Source organism: Mixophyes fleayi, chromosome 1 (genome assembly GCF_038048845.1).
Source record: "Mixophyes fleayi isolate aMixFle1 chromosome 1, aMixFle1.hap1, whole genome shotgun sequence".
Lineage (NCBI taxonomy): Eukaryota > Metazoa > Chordata > Amphibia > Anura > Limnodynastidae > Mixophyes > Mixophyes fleayi.
The window spans coordinates 40,111,868-40,133,107 of NC_134402.1; the positions used below are offsets into that span (position 1 = coordinate 40,111,868).

Genomic DNA, 21,240 nt, shown 5'->3' on the forward strand with positions numbered 1-21,240 from the left:
ACAGTCCCTCTGTACTGTCTGGAGGGCAGTGCTGTACTTCATTGAGGAATTGATTATTCATTTTTATAAACATCATTTTTTCAACGTTGTGAGGAAGCAACCTCCTTCGCCGCTCACTGACCAGGTTCCCCGCTGCACTAAAAACCCTTTCCGAGTACACACTGGAGGGGGGACAACTCAGTTAAAAAATAGAGCCAGTTTGTACAGGGGCTTCCAAACTGCCTTTTGGAGTTCTACCACGTCACTACCTCTAGTTAATTTAGATTGCAAGGCTTGTAAATATAAATACTTTGAAGATAAAAAAAGCAGGCTGCACAGACTGAGGAGCAAGAAAGTGAAATTAAATGGACCACGTTACTTTGGTGGCTATCTATGCCCCCCCCCCCCCCCCCCCGCCCTACACTTGTAGTTGAATATAAATAAAGCAGCCTGCATAGACTGTAGAACTAGAAATTCAAATATACAAAGAAATGGACAAAGGCAGTTTGGTATCTGTCTGCATCAGATCCCCTCTCCACTAGGAGTTAAACAGAAAACTTTTCAGCCGTTATATAATCTAGAATATAAATAGAAATTGAGAAAGGCAATTTGGTATCTGTCTGCATCATAATCATCAACATCCTCCTCAGCGCCAGCTACATCAATATCCTCCTCCCAGTGTACAACATTCACACCTTCATTAGCCAAATCTGTAACTGGACTGTGGGTGATCCTTCCAGCATATGCAGAGGGCGTGCTGCAAATGCTGGATGGAGTCACCTCTTCCCGTACAGTGATGGGAAGGTCAGGGTTCACAACCAACAACACCCTTGGACTCGCCTTGGGGATTTGTGATGTCATCTGTTTAGAAGGCAGAGTTCTTTGCTGTTTTGTTGTTGTTGCTGACAGCATAACTCTCTTAAATTTTTTGTAGGGGGGAGGAGGAGGGCTTAGATCCTTGGGTGAAGCTGGACCACTAGTCATGAACACGGGCCAGGGCCTAAGCCGTTCCTTGCCACTACGTGTCGTAAATGGCATATTGCCAACTTTACGTTTCTCCTCAGATGATTTTAAGTTTCTCTTTTTGCTGTTTTTTGAGAACTTGGGCTTTTTGGATTTTACATGCCCTGTACTACGAGATTGGGCATCGTGCTTGCCAGACGACGTTGATGGCATTTCATCGTCTATGTCATGACTAGTGGCAGCAGCTTCAGCATTAGGAGGAAGTGGGTCTTGATCTTTCCCTACTTTATCCTCCAAATTTTTGGTCTCCATTATATGTAGCACAAGATACTGCAGAATGTGTGAACTTGGTAATATTGCAGTACCAATGGACTTATACTGCTGGATTGGTTTTGCAAATTTGGTTATAATTATATTTTTTTTTTTTAATTTTTTATTTTTTATTTTTTTTTACTTTTTTTTTTATTTTTTAAAAACTTGGGAATAATGGGGAAATAACTATGCCCTTAGAAGCACAGAGCACAGGACACAGCACCACTGGACTGAACAGGACACGGCACAGGACCCAGCAGCACTACGGAACTCAGCAGGACAGAGCACAGGACACAGCACTAATGGACTGATACTGCAGAATGTGTGAACTTTGTAATATTGCAGTACCAATGGACTTATACTGCTGGATTGGTTTTGCAAATTTGGTTATAATTATATATTTTTTTTTTAATTTTTAATTTTTTATTTTTTTTTACTTTTTTTTTATTTTTTAAAAACTTGGGAATAATGGGGAAATAACTATGCCCTTAGAAGCACAGAGCACAGGACACAGCACCACTGGACTGAACAGGACACGGCACAGGACCCAGCAGCACTACGGAACTCAGCAGGACAGAGCACAGGACACAGCACCACTGGACTGATACTGCAGAATGTGTGAACTTGGTAATATTGCAGTACCAATGGACTTATACTGCTGGATTGGTTTTGCAAATTTGGTTATAATTATATATATTTTTTTTAATTTTTAATTTTTTATTTTTTTTTACTTTTTTTTTATTTTTTAAAAACTTGGGAATAATGGGGAAATAACTATGCCCTTAGAAGCACAGAGCACAGGACACAGCACCACTGGACTGAACAGGACACGGCACAGGACCCAGCAGCACTACGGAACTCAGCAGGACAGAGCACAGGACACAGCACCACTGGACTGATACTGCAGAATGTGTGAACTTTGTAATATTGCAGTACCACTGGACTTTTACTGCTGAATGTGTGAACTTGGTAATATTGCAGTACCAATGGGCTTATACTGCAGGATTGGTTGTGCAAATTTTGTGGTAATTAAAAAAAATTAAATTAGTTTTTGGTATTTTTTTAAATAACTTTTTTTTATTTTTTTAAACACAGGGGAATATTGGGGAAATAACTATGCCCTTAGAAGCACAGAGCACAGGACACAGCACCACTGGACTGAACAGGACACAGCACAGGACCCAGCAGCACCACTGACCTCAGAAGGACAGAGCACAGCACACAGCACCACTGGACTGATACTGCAGAACACAGCACAGCACAGCACAGAACTAAACAGCACAGCACAGAACTAAACAGCACAGCACGAGATCTACCAGGACAGAGTACCACCTAACACACCCTCCCTCTACCCTGATCAATGCCCGAGTGAAGATGGCGGCGACTAGCGGGGAATTTATAGGATCCGAGTATCGCGAGATCCGACAACGGGATTATGAGTCAGAGCCTCAGTTTCAGATTTGAATTTGGCGCCAATACCCGGATCTGTCTCGGATCCGACTCGGATCGGCAACGTTCGGGTGGGCTCGGATTTCAGAAATCCGAGTGCACTCATCCCTACTTCCTCTATGCCAGTTTGGATTCCACTTGCTGAAAATTATAGCAGTGAAATCACAAGGATAATACAGAATTTGCAGAGAAATATAGTACCTGTAAGTACAGAAGATAGAGAGAGAGCAGATAGGAGGATTGCAAGCATCTTGTTATAACAGCTTATATCTGTTGCTTTCTAAAACAGGGACCATGCAAGGACTCCCTTCCAACATTTCGTATGGACATATATGTAAGTATTGTGATTTTTTATGATGTTTTTATATAATGCACTACTAGATATTATAGTTATATTATAAGTCACTGAGGAGCTCTGTCACCATATAAAAACACAAGTTTACAGGACAAGTCATTTATGTATATAAATCCTCATTGACTTCTAATATCCATAATAATGTACAGTAAGGAGTGTGTTATTCCTTATAAAATGCACGTTGTCCTAGTGCACACTGAAGTGATGAACGCATCAATTATAACCACCAACATCACTGTGTATATAGATATATGAAATATAATAATACACCTGTAAATAATATTATATCACTTGTCATTTATATGAAGATAACATCACTTAAAGCTTTACCACTTCCACTGTATGATCTACTTTAGTTTTCTGCTACTTTTTCTTCTAATTGTAGGAACCTCCGCTGGATTGTAATTCATTTTTAAAATGTAATTAATTTATTTAGTTACTTAGGTTACTGCATAAGGGAAATAATTAGGAGTGATGAATGCAGTCTTGTATATTGGAAGGTATGAAATACAGCACTGTATGCTATATATCAGCAGTGGCCAACTTCCGGCTCTAGAGCCACATGTGGCTCTTTGAGCTTTGAAATGTGGCTCCGTGAGTATCAATGAACTATAGTTATCCAGGGCTGACAGGGGTAGATCGGAAAACATTCAACTGCTCGACTGACCGAGAGCAGCCATGTCTTGTGACCTCCTCTGAATAATGCAGGGAGGTCACTGTGTCACAGACAATCCAAAGGGAGAAGGAGGAGGAGAATGTGTGGTGTGATCTTCCTCCTTCCTCTGCGTGGGCAAGTAAGGGACAAGTGAAGAGGCTGATGGGCATGTAAGGAGATGTGATGGCATTTGGAGAGATCCAATAGAATGTGTGTAGGTCTGTTGGCATGCGTGAGATTGATGGGCATGTAAGGGGTAGGAGGTGTGGAGGTCTGATGACATGTATGAGCAGGGTCGGACTAGCCCGTCAGGGAGCCAGGGTATCCCCCGGGGGGCCCCGACGCCTGATGGCTCCCCTCTACGTTGGTGGGGGGAGCAGGTACCTTAAAAAAAAAAAAAATACTCACATGATCATGGTGCCGGTGCCCCTACTTCCTGCTCTCTGCTCCATTCGCACTGAATGTCGTGATGATGTCACGCCCGACATGCAGTGAGGAGCGGTGGAGAGAGGAGCAATCAAAAAAGAAGACAGATGACAACAAGAGAAGAAAAGAGAAAAGAAGACAGAAGCCAATAGGATGATTAGAAAAGGAACGGAGGCATGGGGAGGAAAGCAGGATGGTGCATATTGATAAAGGGAGGGGGAGAAGCAGGATGGCACAGAGTAATGAAGGGTAGGGGGGGAAGTAAGCAGGATGGCACAGAGTGATGAAGGGTAGGGGGGAAGTAAGCAGGATGGCACAGAGTGATGAAGAGAGGGGGGAGGTAAGCAAGATGGCACAGAGTGATGAAGGGGAGGCAGGATGGCACAGATTGATGAAAGGAATAGCAGGATGGCACAGAGTGATTAAATGGGGGGGAGCAGGATGGCACAGAGTGATAAAGGGAGGGGGAAACAGGATAACACAGAGTGATGAAAGGGGGGAGCAGGATGGCACTGAGTGATAAAGGGAGAGGGGAAAGCAGGATGGCACAGAGTGATGAAGGGGGGGAAGCAGGATGGCACAGAGTGATGAAAGGGGGGGAAGCATGATGGCACAGCGTGATGAAAGTTGGGGGGAAGCAGCATGTCACAGAGTAATGAAAGGGGGGGAGCAGCTTGACACAGAGTATTGAAAGGGGGTGAGCAGCATGGCACAGAGTGATGAAAGGGGAGTGGAGCGGCATGGCACAGAGTGATGAAAAGGGGGGAGCAGGATAGATCAGATCAGAGTGAGGAAAGGGGGGGAGCAGGATGACACAGTGTGATGAAGGGGGGGAGCAGGATGGCACAGTGTGATGAAAGGGGGAGCAGGATGGCACAGTGTGATGAAAAGAGAGAGCAGGATGGCACAGTGTGATGAAAGGTGGGGGGCAAAAGCAGCATGGCACAGTGTGATGAAGGGGGGCCAGGAGAAGGGGGGAGCAAAAGCAGCATGAAGGGCGAAGTGTGATCATAAGGGGGCACAGCATGGTGATGAAGGGGCACAGTAATGTGTGTGTGATGGCACAGGGGGCTTGTGGAAATGTAATGTGTGTGTGGTAGGTGGTGGCTAATTAATGGGTGCTATTTTGTTTGTGGGTTGATGGTGGGGCAATTTAATTTGAAAGTGGGGGCCATTAATTTAAGATGGGGTGGTTTGGGGGCTATTAATTGAATGTGGGACTGAGTTTGAGGAGCATGATGTCTATTTATTAAATGTGAATATGAATTATTTAATGGCAGTGACGGTTGCGGGAAATAGGTATATTTATTATACGTAAATGCTATTAATTTATTGCTGGCGCTGTTTGGAGGGAGGAAAAATGGTATTTCTTTAATGTTGGGGCTGGAGGAAGGCCTGAGTATTAATCGTGGGTCCTACTGATTTAACGCCAGGGCTGGTTGGAATTTCCTTAATGTACCCATTTTTTTTCCCAAATAGGGTCCCCAACATTCCAGGATCCAGACAAGCCGCAACTAAAGAAAACAGCAGTCACAGGTGGTGAAAGTGACAAGAACAGGTAGGAGAGAGCAGAGCAGTCTGTCAAATATTCTGATTCTAGTGGGACTATCCCGCTTTTTGGTGACTGTTCTGCCCAATCTCAGGGGCAGGTCAAGACTGTGTACTCTTTATATACACACTGCATTCTTTATATACTACACTATGGTGCTAGCTGTCCTTCGTGGGCTTACCATACCCCCTCTAGTGGTTTGGTTATGCCTCTCTAGTGGCTGACCACACCCCCTCTGGTGGGCCTCTACCATTGTTTTCCCCCTGTGGGCCCTTCATGCCCCAGTTCGACACTGTGTTGGTAGATTTGATGGCATGTGGGGAGGCTGATAGTCATTAAAGGGACATGTAGGGAGGTCTGATGGCATTTAAGGGGCATGTGGTAAGATCTAGTGGCATCTAGGGAAGCTGATGGGCATGTAAGGGGCATGTGGGAAGGTCTGATGGCATATAAGGGGTATGTAGTGAAATCCAGTGGAAGGTGGGAAGGTTTGATTTGTGTTTGAAGAGGTATAATGGCATGTGGGGTGGTCTGATGGCAGTTGGGGAAGTCTGATCGGCATGTGGGTAGATTTGGTGGGATGTGGAGAGGATGATTTTCATGTAAGGGGCATTTGGTGAGATCCGATGGGCAGGTTAAAGATGTCAGAGGGGCACATTAAGAGGTCTGAGGGATTGTGAATGCAGTAGCAGTGTTAGCTACTGTGAAGAGACAATAAGTAGCCCTTTGAACCCTCCTCTGCTGTGCAGTGCAGAAATGTGCTGATTTTATGATTATTCTGAACATTTTGACACTTTAGGATAGTTTCTTTTTTGCTTAGGTTATATTTTCACTATATGTGTGTATGTTATGTGTGCAGGGCCGCCAAGAGGAATATTGGGTCCCGGTACAGCAACTTCCTGGGGCCCCCTATAGGTGATTAGCGTGTAGAGTCATGCACCCCCGCTGTGCAGTGGCGCGCCACCAAGGGGGTTGTGGCCATACCAGTGGGGGGCGTGGGCATGCATCATTGGGGGCATGTCTAGAGGGTGAAAAGCACTAGGCCATCCTCCTGCTGAAAAATGCATTACTCACACATGCCCCCTCTATTATTATTATTATTATTATTATTATTAATTTTTATTCATAGGGCGCCACAAAGTATCCGTAGTGCCGTACAAGGACAAACAATGGCACAGTACAAGGTGAAACACCACAGTACAAGTAACAGTAAGCACTATAACTCTGGGGGCTCAGGCACAGCATGAAAGAGAGGGAGGGAGGTGAAAAGTGAGTATAGGCAGGTAACTATGGCCCAAGAGGGTGGGCACGGATGACAGGTTGAGAGTCACTGAGGGGAGCGGAGAGAAGCGAGAGGAGACAGAGGGCAGAGGGACTGAGAGGAGGTGAGCTGAGTAGCTGGAGAGCGCAGTTAAAAGTGATGGAAACAGAAGGTAGGAGAGCCCTGCTCAAAGGAGCGAACAATCTAAAGGGAGGGGAAGACAGACAGACACATGGATGAGATGGAGAGATGGGAGAAACGGAGACGGAGTCGAGGAAGGGGGAGAAGGGAAGAAGGGATGAGAAAGAAAGGTAGCCGACTGGTGGGAGTTTAGGCATGAGACTGGAAGGCTTTAAGGAAAAGGTGGGTTTTTAATGTTCGTTTGAAAGAGGACAGATTAGGGGAAGTTCTGATGGAGCGGGGGAGCTTGTTCCAATGGAGGGGAGCGGCGCGAGAGAAGTCTTGGATACGTGCGTGAGATGAGGTAATCAGAGGGGAAGAGAGGCGACGATCGTTGGACGACCCTCTACCCAATAGCTTTGCTCACACATGCCCTCTCTGACCACATGCTTTAATCAAACGTGCCTCCCTCTGCCCACATGCTTTAATCACACTTTCCCCCCTCTGTCCACTTGCTTTAATCACACATGCAACTCTCTGCCCACTTGCTTTAATCACACATGTCTCCCAGCTCTACTCACACATGCCCCCTTTTGCCCAGCACCTTTAGCCACACATGGCGCTGTCTGCCCAGCTACTTTAGTGACACATGTCTCCTCTCTGCCCAGCACCTTTAGTCACACATGCCCATCTCTGCCCAGCACGTCTAGTCACACATACCCCATCTCTGCTTACCACCTCTAGTCACACATGCCCCCTCTCTGCCCAGCACCTTTAGTCACACATGGCGCTCTCTGCCCAAGTACTTTAGTGACACATGCCTTCTCTCTTCCCAGCACCTCTAGTCACACATGCCCATCTCTGCCCAGCACGTCTAGTCACGCATACCCCATCTCTGCCCAGCACCTCTAGTCACACATGCCCCCTCTCTGCCCAGCACCTCTAGTCACACATGCCCCATCTCTGCCCAGTACCTTTAGTCACACATGCCCACCTCTGCCCAGCACCTTTAGTCACACATGCCCAAATCTGGCCAGCACCTCTAGTCACACATGCCCATCTCTGCCCAGCACCTCTAGTCACACATAGCGCTCTCTGCCCAGCTACTTTAGTGACACATGCCTTCTCTCTTCCCAGCACCTTTAGTCACACATGCCCATCTCTGCCCAGCACCTCTAGTCACACATGCCCATCTCTGCCCAGCACCTCTAGTCACACATGCCCATCTCTGCCCAGCACCTCTAGTCACACATACCCCATCTCTGCTCAGCACCTCTAGTCACACATGCCCCATCTCTGCCCAGCACCTTTAGTCACACATGCCCCCTCTCTGCCCAGCACCTCTAGTCACACATGCCCCCTCTCTGCCCAGCACCTCTAGTTACAAATGGCCCCTCTCTGCCCAGCACCTCTAGTCACACATGCCCATCTCTGCCCAGCACCTTTAGTCACACATGCCCATCTCTGCCCAGCACCTCTAGTCACACATGGCGCTCTCTGCCCAGCACCTTTAGTCACACATGCCCATCTCTGCCCAGCACCTCTAGTCACACATGCCCATCTCTGCCCAGCACCTTTAGTCACACATACCCATCTCTGCCCAGCACCTTTAGTCACACATGCCCCTCTCTGCCCAGCACCTTTAGTCACACATGCCCATCTCTGCCCAGCACCTCTAGTCACACATGCCCATCTCTGCCCAGCACCTTTAGTCACACATACCCATCTCTGCCCAGCACCTTTAGTCACACATGTCCCCTCTCCAGCACCTTTAGTCACACATGCCCCCTCTCCAGCACCTTTAGTCACACATGCCCCCTCTCCAGCACCTTTAGTCACACATGCCCTTTCTCCAGCACCTTTAGTCACACATGCCCCCTCTCCAGCACACCTTCTTACCTTATCTCCACTGCACAGCACACAGGAGGGGAAGATAGGGGAAGACAGCAGCCCGCCCGCACTGAGTACCATGTGACCGCTTCAGTCACATGACCTGGCATTTGAAGGTACCTTAGTCCAGGCCCGAGTAATTTGTACCCACCTCCCCCCCTCTCGGCGGTCCTGTATGTATGCATATGTTTATACTGGATACATGTATTATAAAAGATAAAGTTGGCTCTTTGCAGAACCTATAGATATTTTTTGGCTCTTGGTCTCTGACTAGCTGGCCACCTCTGCTATATATTATATAGCACATTTACTAGACTTTGTTCTTGGACCACAATTAAAAATAACCACAAATAGCTAACATTTGAGTTACACTGGACTGCAAGTTTGTTCAAATGTATTTTTGTAAAACACAATTTACAGTTCTAAAGTACTAAAACTTCTAAAGAGGAAAAGTGGGGGTGGTGCCCATAGCAACCAATGAATTTCTATCATTTATCTAGTACATTCTTTAAAATAATAGCTAGAATGTGATAGGTTGCTATGGGCAACACCTCCTCTTCTCCATTTTAGAAGTTTTATTCAGTATACCCCTAAGTTACTTATAAACGTGCATTACAATTAAGTTTATAATTTTGCACAAGCTTTAGGTAGGTGAAAGTGCACACCACATTTGTTGTGCGCTTGGTTATTATATTATTATGTTATTAAGGTTATGTTAACGCATTTTAATGGTTTCATCTGTTGACTTTAAGAATTAATTCAGCTCAAATACTGTGTTTCAGTCACAGAGATGCATAGAGTTAAAAATGTAAAATGGACATGTCATTCAGACATGACGGTATTTGTCGAGTTCAGTCAAATATAAAGAGAAATTTCTAATTACCCTTAGCCTCTTAAAATACTTATATTACTTACTTTACCTCTTACCAGAGATGAGCAGTTTGGATTCAGTCTAATTTGATATATCCTAGTTTTGGGGATCCAAGGAGGTCATGAACTGCCTCAGTTTCACACACCAATTTCATACTTAAAAACGAGGCAAAACGTAATTTCTGGGAAAATAGCTTGCGAGTTTTGGATCGATATCTTCTGTATTATAACCGTCCTTTCTGTTATCATCTGCCGTTTTAGAAGAGCTAGTATGTAGGAAGGAACGTAGCTGCAGTGCTCTGCTCTGACCGCCTGTAGAGAGGATTATACAGGGTGAAATAGGCAATTTAGATATCAAGCAACCTGTCATTTTACTGCAGTTTATCTATATAGAGATCAGCTTGCTAGAATTGTGTGCTACTAATAAATAGGGTGTCAGAGAGTTTAGGCTGAGTAGTGGCTACTGGTTTTAATTAATAATATAATAGTATACTATTATATATACTAGCAGGGTCGCCAAGAGGAAATTGGGGCCCCGATACAGCAACTTTCTTGGCCCCCTTCCACACACATTAGCATTCAACGGTGACGCGCTGTGCGGCGGTGCCGTTGAATGGCGCGTGGTGCCATAGTGATGGGAGTGTGGCCAGCATGGGCTGTGGCTGTGCCTCTTTACACATGACATTATGAGGAGAACTCAATTAGCCACGAAGTGTCTCTGGAACGTCCGTGAGACACTTTGCGGCCGAGATTTTGTCAGAGTTTTCCACCATAATTGCCGGTAATGTGTGTAGCGCAATGTCCGCATGCTACATTGCCGGCAATTAAATGCCCCCCCATTATGTATTAAAATGGTGTTGCTCTCACCTACCTTTTATTGTACCTTTCACAACCTGGTACTGGATTCTTGTATGGAACCTGGAATGTTGGGACCTTTTTGGAAAATGTAAAGGTACATGAAATGTGGAAAACAATTAGTGGACACAGTACACAGCACAAATCACGCAGTGTATAATTATATAACAAGCAAAATATGTGTGATAAAAATAATCACAGATACCTATATGTTTGGAAATGGTCAGATAATGAAACACAATTGTAAGTGTATAAAAGAAATGGCTGCCTCTAGGGGCTTTACAACCCCATACAAAGATAAACACACAATAAAAATTAAGAGGCGCTCAAAAACCCTTAAACATAAATTCAATAATGATAAGAGAAAATTGCATAAAATTTTAAACTGGAAACTAATTTATTCATATAGTAACAATATGGGGGAGATTCAATTGCCGGCGATGAGGCACGCGGACATTGCTCTGCGCACATTGCTGGCAATTACAGTTGGAATCTCGTCTGCGGGGTGTCCCGTGGACTTTCCCATATATATAAGATTATGTTTTATTATAGTGCATGTATTATATAAAAATTAAGAGGCGCTCAAAAACCCTTAAACACACACACACATATATGTTTAAGGGTTTTTTATTTTTAGCATGCAATATATAAGACATACATTGTAATAAAACATAATGTTTAACACGCCATCCGCCCAGCCACTTCACGCCACCCCCACAGAAACATTACGCCACAGCCAAATTACAACCCCCCAGACACATCCAACCCCCCAGACACATCATAAGCCCCCCCAGCAGACACATCAAAACGCCCCGAGCAGACACATCAGCAAACAAATCAAAACACCCCCCACAACCCCAGCCCAGCTCACTTACCTAAGTTGAGCAGGAACTCCTCCTCCTTGTTCTCCTTGCTGCTGGGACAGTGTGTGTCGTCACACACTGTCCGGGAACTGGGAGCTGCTGAAAGCTCTCAGCTCGCTCCCTCCCTCCCCCTTAACATTCCCCCCACCTCCAATTCGCGAGTGCGCGTAAGCGCCACCTGCTGTTGGAATTTTTTTCTTTTTAAATAAAAAATATCGGACTGCAGGGCCCGGGCCCCCCAGGCAGGCCAGGCCCCGGTAATTTGTACCCACCTCCTTTTCCCGGTGCCTATGTATACAAGTATAGACATCAAAACTAGTATTTAGTGGATAACAGCAGGGCGATGTTGCCGTATGACCATGAGCAGCACATGCCAAAAAACAAATATTAGATAGATTTCTTTCTTTTAAAATACAAAGTGTTTTGTGAGGGGCAGGATCAGTGAGGTGTGACATCTGAAGTATTTAATGGAGAAAAAATAGGGAGCTGTATGTCTGTGAGCAGCACCCCCCAAAAAAAGATATGTTTCTGAATGTATTTCTTTTACAATTTAAAGTGTTTTCCTACCAGTCAAAGCAATTGTTGTGAGGGGTAGTCAGTGACATCTTCTTTATTAGAAACATAGAATCATAGAATTTGACAGCAGATAAAAAGCACTTGGCCCATCTAGTCTGCCCATTTATTTAACCTATGGTAACCTAAAACCCGTAGTCCTTTGTAAGGATATCTCCATGTCTGTCCCAAACATGTTAAAATTGCTCTACTGTTTCTACCTGTCACACGGCGCTCATTCGACTTCCATAACCGAAGACTAAGACACTCACCTGTCCCTCATTTAGCATACCTCAGCTCCTGGCCTTGGTTCTGCACATACGCAGATTTAATACCTGTCTGTCCGTAGCAAGTTTCCTATTGGATCTTGGTTCTGGCTCTAAACTTGAAAAGGCACTTCCTCCCCTTCCTCTGGGCCTGTTGATCAAGTTACCTGTCTGATTAGGATCTTGCCTATTCCCTGTGTGTCTACTTGGATCGTCAGTGCCTCTGCTGTGTGTTGCTGTTCCATGGGCTATACCGCCCAAGCTGCACCTGTCTCCGCTGTGTTGCTGTTCCATGGGCTATACTGCCCAAGCTGTACCTGTCTCGGCTGTGTTGCTGTTCCATGGGCTATACTGCCCAAGCTGTACCTGTCTCCGCTGTGTTGCTGTTACATGGGTTGGACCGCTCAAGCTACACCTGACTCTACTGTTTTACCGCTCCACGGGCTATACCGCCCAAGCTGCACCTGTCTCCGCTGTGTTGCTGTTCCATGGGCTATACCGCCCAAGCTGTACCTGTCTCGGCTGTGTTGCTGTTCCATGGGCTATACCACTCAAGCTGTACCTGTCTCCGCTGAGTTGCTGTTCCACGGGCTGGACCGCTCAAGCTACACCTGACTCTACTGTGTTACCGCTCCACGGGCTGCATTACTCAAACTACACCTGTCTCCGCTGTGTCGCTGCTCCACGAGCTTCTCCGCTCAAGTCGCACCAATCTTCATTATCGTGCTGTCTGGATCATCTACTCTGCATCTGTCCCTGTGGTCTGGCTGCACTACAGGTTGTATCTCTCAAGCTGCTTGATTTCATCTGCTTGTGTTGACTGGACTGTTCCTGCTGCATTTGTCTCTATTTGCATAGCTGTATTAAGGGTTTTTACACTCAGGCTGCACTTATCATTATAACCCTGCTGGCTGGACTGTTATCTGTACCTCTCTTATCGTGCTGCCATATTGTGGTCCCAAATACCTAAGCTGCACTTGTCGTTACTATTCTGCTGCTGGACTGTTCATGCTACTACTATGCAATTATACTGCTAAGCTGTATATACTCCTGTTACGCTGTTAGTGGAACTGTACACGTTACATTATTCTCCTTGTGTCAATATACTACAGACTGTTCTGTTCAAACCTCTAGTCATCATTAAACCGCTACTTGTATTGTACACCCTGCATCTGTCTTCACTCCGTTGCTTGGTTGTAGAGCTTACTTCTCAATATCTCCAGTGTGTCTGTATACCACTTACACCTACTCCCCTGGGATCTCGCCTGACACTCCTGGTAGGGACCGCGACCTGCAGGTGGACGCCGCTAAGCCCAAATCTCCTTGCGGTGATTCCTGGTGAACACCATCCGTCCGTTAGACTCCGCGCCCTGCTGGGAGTAGCACCAAGTTGGGCAGGTCCAAGAGTCCAGAGTCTCAAACTGTGACACTACCTCTACCACCTCTGATGGGAGGCTATTGCACTTACTGTGAAGTTTTCCTCAATGTTCCTCTGAACCTACTTCCCCCCAGTGTCAGTGCATGTCATCGTATTCTAATACTTCTCTTCCTTTGAACAAGGTTTCCTTCCTGTTCCATGTTAAAACCCTTGATATATTTGAAAGTTTCTATCATGTCCCCCCTTTCTCTTCTCTGCTCAAACTATACATATTTTAGTCTTTCTGGGTAAGTTTTGTGCTGTAGGCCATGCACCATTTTAGTTGCTCTTCTTTGTGCAGTCTCTAATGTATTTATATCCTTCTGGAGATATGGCCTCCAGAACTGAACACAGTATTCTAGATGAGGCCGTACCAATGACCTATACAGTGGTATTATTACTTCTTTCTTTCTGCTACTGATTCCTCTCCCTATGCAGCAAGCATCTGACTTGACTTTCTCATTACTTTGCTACATTGCTTACCTGACTTTAAGTCACCTGAAATAGTGACTCATATATCCCTTTCCTCCTCGGTAGTTTATATTACAGTACCGTTCATATTATAGTCTGTCTGTCTGTGTGTATGTTAGGGAATTTAGACTGTAAGCGCCAATGGGGCAGGGACTGATGTGAGTGAGTTCTCTGTACAGTGCTGTGGAATTAGTAACGCTATATAAATAGCTGATGATGATGATGATGATATCCGAAAGCGATCCCACTTTGCAAAAGATCTTCGTTTGTCTCTGATAGAATTAATTCTTCACAGGAATATAATAAAATCCTGTGAATCTTAGTTCATGTGGAAAATTAGAAATAGCGTTGTATACAAAATGACTAAGACTGCTTAAAAATTTCATCCCCCATGGTGTGGGCTTAAGGCTCATTAGAGACTGGTAATAGTATTCCTGGATGGGAGATGTTCACACAAATAATACACAAATGTTGTTTGCCACTTATATCTCAGAGTGGCAAAATGCAAATACAATCAGTCATCACAAGTTCCTTTATCGAAAAAGGTGGATTTATATAATTCGCTTTCCCAATGTCCAGTCTCCAGCAAAAGTGCAATCAGCACGTGCAAGATAAAAAGTCAGCAAAATCTGAGAAGAATCCTTGTATCTGACGCGTTTCTCTAACAGCAAGATTAGTTTTATCAGTGGGTTTGTAAAAGTATCCAGTATAGTCTAAATTCCCTAACATACACACAGACAGAGAGAGAGACTAGGGTCAATTTAATAGCAGCCAAGTAGCCTACTGGTATGTTTTTGGAATGTTGGAGGAAACCAGAGCACCCGGAGGAAACCCATGCAAACTCGGGGAGAACATACAAACTCCATACATATAAAGTCATGGTTGGGAATTGGACTCATGACCCAAATGCTGTGAGGCAAAAGTGCTAACCACTAAACCACTGTGCTGCCCCAATATTATATATATATATATATATATATATATATATATATATATATATTGAATAAATAGATGATCTATTTTTTAAAAATCTCTTGGGAACATGAATTATTAAATTTTATGTATTACCTTTATGATCTGATGAGTATATTGCCCTTCCAATTTTCTTGTGTTTATTGGTTTTAATTCTAGTGGGGTATAAACCCCTTCTTTTTGGAAGCAGCACACACATGTCCCATTCCATTACAGTATATGTAGGTGTACATCAGAGCCGGATTTAGACCTCATGGGGCCCTAGGCAAGAGACTGGTTGGGGGCCCCCCTCTCTGAAACAATCCATAGCACTATGTTGTTTTAGCATACCATATACCCCTATAGCTGAGAAGAAGGAAAGCTATGTGCTGCCGTGCAGCAGCGGCGCGCCATCAAAGGAGGTGCGGCCACATCATTGGGGGCGTGACTTGCATCAATGGGGGCGTACTAGCAGCAACAATCTAGCGTACCTAGCAGCAACAACCAACGTACCTATTGACAACCTAGCAGTTGTCACTTTTGTCCCTCCATCATCACTTTTGCCCCTTCACAATATCACATGTGCCCCTTCACATCACCTCTGTGCCCCTTCATATCACCTCTGTGCCCCTTCACATCACCTCTCTCCTCTTTCACATCACCTTTATCCCCCTTCACATCACCTCTGTCCCCCTTCATAATTTTTTTGGAACAATTTGCTACCCCTTTTTCATAGTGTGCCATTGTGCCTCTGTTAGTTTGCTTACCCTTATATTGCTTTCTTCTCTTCTGTTTCCTTCTTTATGTTTTCTCATATTCTGCTTTCATTCTTGCCCCATCGCGCACGCTGCTCCTCTCCGCTCCTCTGAGTCTTCAGTGAATATGCCGGCGTGCGTAATGATGTCACGCCCGACATTTAGTGGAACGCAACTGAGCAGGAAGGAGGAGAGGAGGCTGTCGGGGTCCGCTGCAATCGTGATTTTTTTTTTCCCTCCCTTGGACACAATATTTTTTTTCTTTGCTGGTGCCTCCACCACCAGCCGGGCCCTCTGGCGACCACTGGGCCCTAGGCAAGTGCGTAGGTTGCCTAGTGGTAAATCCGGCCCTGGTGTACATATGCTTTTTATTGTATGCTTTGTTTCCTGTGTACGTTCAGTGCGTAAATGTACCAAAAAAAATTAAAAAGTTATCTACATAATTATGATACTTAAAGAAAGAACAATACATCCCAGCAAAAATATATTAATATAAAATTCACTTGGGTGGAAAAGAAGTTATTTCTGGCAATCTCATGCAGTGCTTAATAGTGAACATGCTAACTCAAACGTTTAGTGTGGAGAGAGTTAAAGGCTTGCTTTAATTAAGTTAAGGGTACGAATCTTGCTCTTTTCATTTGAACACGTTTGTATGATATTTCGTTTTGACAACTGTTATTTAGATGATAAAAATATAGTAATATTGAATACATTTAAGTGAAAGAAATGGCTCCAATTAATCCTGCATTGCTCTTTTTCAGAATTCCTGCATAATGACAAAATTGCTCACTGTTGAGTCAACCCTAAAATGTAACATACCTTACGGAATGCTTTTTTTAACGAATAGAGTGAAAAAATTATATGACACCATTAACGACATCAGAGGGGTATGTTATTTTCAATTATTAGTAAGAAAGACTTGAAGTTAATACATTTTTTGGAGTGTTTGTTGATACATCTTTGAAAGGCTGGGAAGGAATATTAATGGCACCACGAAAATTCTTTTTCGGGTCATGTTCTAAAGGAGCATAAAGGAGAAAAACTAATGAGGGAACCTTTATTTTTCATGCTCCTGTAAAGTTGGATACTTGGTTAAAAACGTCAGTGTAATTAACTCATTGGTGTAAATACGACGAAGGCTGTAATTAACTTATGTGCAAGAAAGTAAGTTTAGTGACCATTAGAGAACCTAGATAATATACTGCCTGAGTAGATCAAACCCTAGATGTTTTATTATTTTCTAATGATTATCACAGTATACTTTGCTGTGATACCATATGCTTCCCTGAGACAATCTTTCCACCCAAGAATTGCGGAGGTCTTATGGCAAGTTCCCACAAATGTCTAAAAGATATAAAAGGGCTGACAGGAATCCAGATTTAAATTAAATTAAATATTACATCTACCTAAAATATTATCTTTTACCAAACATATAATCTTCCCCTAACTACCAGAACTGGGGTTCCATGCTAGAGAACCCCAACAGTTAGAGAGACCTCGCCAGTAGCAGTGCTGCAAATGTTCTTGTCCAGGAGCCAGGAGGAGAGCCAACCACAGTCACAGTGGGCGGTCCTTGAGCAGAAATTAGAAAAGGCTTCCTTACTTCTACAAGACAATACCCCTTATAGTCTTAAAGACATAGCTCAGAATGGTTCCTGTTGGAAGAATGGTGCTATGAGCACCTCTGTACACTTAAGATATACTTAGGACTTGATTACCCTTGTATCTTCTACACTGTGCACACTTCAATGAGGGATTCCAGGTGCAGAAGACTGCAAGGACCTCTTGCCCCTGCTTACCTGTTAGAATGGTGAAAACAATTTCTGCAGGGCAATGGAGATCCAGATCCCGCTTTGTGTGGGCCTGTTACTGAAGTGCCCCTTCCATCATTTCTGTCACAAGTTCCACTGCAGGTTGCAGTGCTGGTGGTGGTGAATTCTCACAAACTGCCAGGATCCCTATCATTGAAACCCAAAAAAAACCCCACTTGGAAATTGTTAATTAAAAATAAATTTTAGCTAGGGTAACCCTTAAGCTCAGAATTCCATTGTTTTGTATCCTGGGACATTGTTCCACCAGTGTCTATGGATACAACTTAGTTTTACAAAAGAAGAGAAAGTATTATGTAGAACAGAGAAAATTGTTTCTTTAAGGAAAAAGCCAATGTCATTTACTGCACACACATTGTACACATTGCTCAGATGTAACATATATTTAATTTGTATTTCTTTTGTCTGTTGTTCTGCAGTTTTGGCCCTTCAAAACTCATGACTGTAATGCCCTTGAGCCTGCATTGGATATGACTCCAAGATAAAATGTACATTTCTGCATCCCTCTATGCCTATGGTTTGGTGACGATAATACACCTGCTCTAGTAAACACTACTGTACAATGTGTTTTCATATATTGCTCAAACTTTTCTTTAATCTGCAAAGCAACATTGGAGTATATTTGAAATCTGCTGTCAAAATAATTGCCTGAAATTACAGGCTTGTAGGTTTCTTCATCACATATGACGAGTGCTTTGTAGCCCTCATAGTCCATCATTTAGACCTGCAATGTAACCAATCTCAGCCAAAAAATGTGTCATCTGTAATGCACTCCAGTGTTCAAGTTAATTAGTGGCTAATATGATAAAGCCCTTTACTTTTACCAAAATTTGTTTCTCTGCTTAAATTGTTCTCTTTATATTGTGCTGCAAAACGTAAATAAAGCTTTGCACTTGAAATTTAAATGTTAGTATGTACTTGTTCATTGCTAAACTCCATCATTATTTGCAGGGCCTGTGGGCAGTAATAATTTCTGTATTTCTCATTGTTCTTCATTATTGAGTTTTCTGTAAGGGTCATTTACAATCTGGAAGTCCAGCACCAGTGTCCTGTAAGTAACAAAAGTCTATTCGCAAACCGTACCGTAGTAGTCAAAAATATTGGCACCTTTGTACTTTTTTCAAATAACTCACAACTTCCTCTAAACATAAGGTGAAATTAACATCATTATTTGGTCTCCACTATTATGTCTCTATTAATATACAGAACCTTTATTATGTTATTTGCAATTTCATACTGAATATAATTTTAAATCAGAAAATGAAAGGAAATAGCACTGACACAATTATTGTCACCCTAGACTTAATATTTGGTAGAACAGCCTTTGTCAAAATTACTAGACAGCACCTGTGGTAGTCAACATATCGATGCTGACTACCCCGCCCACACTTGCCTCGACATTATGACTCCGAAGGGCTCCTTCCCGACGATCAGCGATGACGACTACTCTTCAAAGCGATTTCAACCAATCGCGATCAAGCAAGAAGCCGGCTCCACTTCATCACGTCATTCACCAAGGCGACGTTATTATTGCTGCTGTTAAGGGGGTAATGTAAGTATGCGCCCATGTACAATGTAGTTTACAAAGCCTTCTACATTGTACATAGGCGCAAACATACATTTCACCCTTAACAGCAGCGATAATACCTTTGCCTTGGTGAATGACGTGATGAAATGGAGCCAGCTTCTTGCTTGATCATGATTGGTTGAAGTCGCTTTGAAGAGTAGTTGTCATCGCTGATCGTTGGAAAGGAGCCCTTTGCAGTCGTCATGTCGGGGTACTCGGCATCGATATGCTGTACCCCACCGGGCAGCACAGTGACGCTGTGGTTAGCATTTTTGCCTCATAGTGCATGGGTCATGAACTTGATTCCCATTCTGGATCTTATCGGTGTGTATGTACTCTCTGTGTTTGTGTGGATTTATTCCAGTTTCCTACCACACTCCAAAAACATGCTTGTAAATTAATTGGCTGCTGATAAAATTAACCTTAGTGTGTGTGTGTTAGGAAATTTAGATTGTGATGCTCCAATAAGACAGGGACTGATGTGAGTGACAAATATTCTCTGTACAGCACTGCGTAATTGGTGGCGCTATATAAATGATGCGGAGGAACTGCAGTCATCCAATTCCCATTGCTATGGATGAATCTCCTGCATCTCTCTACTTGTGCAAACTGCTCCAAATATGAAGGATTCCTTCTCCCAACAGCTGTTCTAAAGGATTTAGATCTGGGGTAAATGTATCATACTCCGGTTTCTTCAACTCGCGGGAGTTCGGCCAGATGACAGCTACAATTTAAAGTGGTGCTGCCTTGTAAAGGGAAACTTGCCTTTACAAGGCAGCGCCGCTTTAAATTTTAGCTGTCATCTTGCCGAACTCCCGCGAGTTGAAGAAACCGGAGTATGATACATTAACCCCCTAGACTCATTGTGGCCACTTCTCAATCCAGCATCTTGTCTTGAACCATTCCCGGGTGCTGTTTGAGGTCATTGTCCTCCTAGAAGGATTTCCAAAATATGGCTTGGTAATATCCAAATTTCATGATGCCATGCATATGTTCAAGACACTCAGTGCCAAATGCAGCACAGCAACCCCAAAACATCACTGAACCAGATTGGACTGAAGGGAAGGTATGCTTTTCATTTTGCTTTCTGTGAACATAGAGCCTTCTTACGTCTCTCTCTCTCTCAGCAGTGTGGTCCTCCCAATCTCCTATCATATAGCCCCTTTTTATTGAGTTAGCGACAGAGGGTGGGAATGGAAGCGGTCATACCTTGTGTCTGTAGGTCGGCTTGGATCTGTTTGGCCGTTGATCAAGATGATTTCTCCACCATTCATACAACCCTGTGCTGCAATTTTTTTTTATCAAATTTTATCTTTCCAGGGAGGATGACTACAGTTCAATGGCCTTAAACTTCATAATAATAATTGTCACGCTGTAGGCCTATGAGGCTGAAGATAATATGACACTAACCGGTATTGGTGCCACTGGTCAAACAGGCGCGGAGTCTAACGTACCCCTGCTGTTCACCAGGGACCCCCGCAAAGAGGTTTGGACTTCGCAGCAGAGAGCACGCAGGTCGCGGTCCTATTAGCCAGTTACCAGTGTAGCGTAGAGAGGTCAGACGGTTCCGGGTCACAGCAGTCAGGAATATTAGGTACAAAAGGGTAATCCAAAGGAATAGTCGCCAAGCCAAAGTCACAGTACAGAATGGGTCACACAGAAGAGTAGAATGGTCGCCAAGCCGGGGTCACAACAGGTAATCAGGAATCAAAATACTCAGGAGTATGGAGGAAATAGGGAAGCCAGGAACACTGGTGGTGAACCTGTTACTCTGGCACCCTAATGGCGCCAGAGGCAGGTTTAAATAGGATCCAGACTGAATTGATTGGTGGAGAGCGGAGGAGGCAGCGGGAACAGGAGTAGCATCGCGTTGCCTAGCAACGGA

The 21,240-nt window shown here is 44.0% G+C and overlaps 1 long non-coding RNA gene across 1 annotated transcript; it reads left to right on the forward strand.

Moving 5' to 3' along the window:
* The first annotated feature begins 2,960 nt into the window (after positions 1-2,960).
* On the forward strand, positions 2,961-18,540 carry LOC142104275 (uncharacterized). Its single transcript, XR_012679549.1, has 3 exons — positions 2,961-3,037; positions 16,721-16,846; positions 18,208-18,540. It is a non-coding gene; the product is annotated as an uncharacterized LOC142104275 (long non-coding RNA).
* The last annotated feature ends 2,700 nt before the right edge of the window (positions 18,541-21,240 follow it).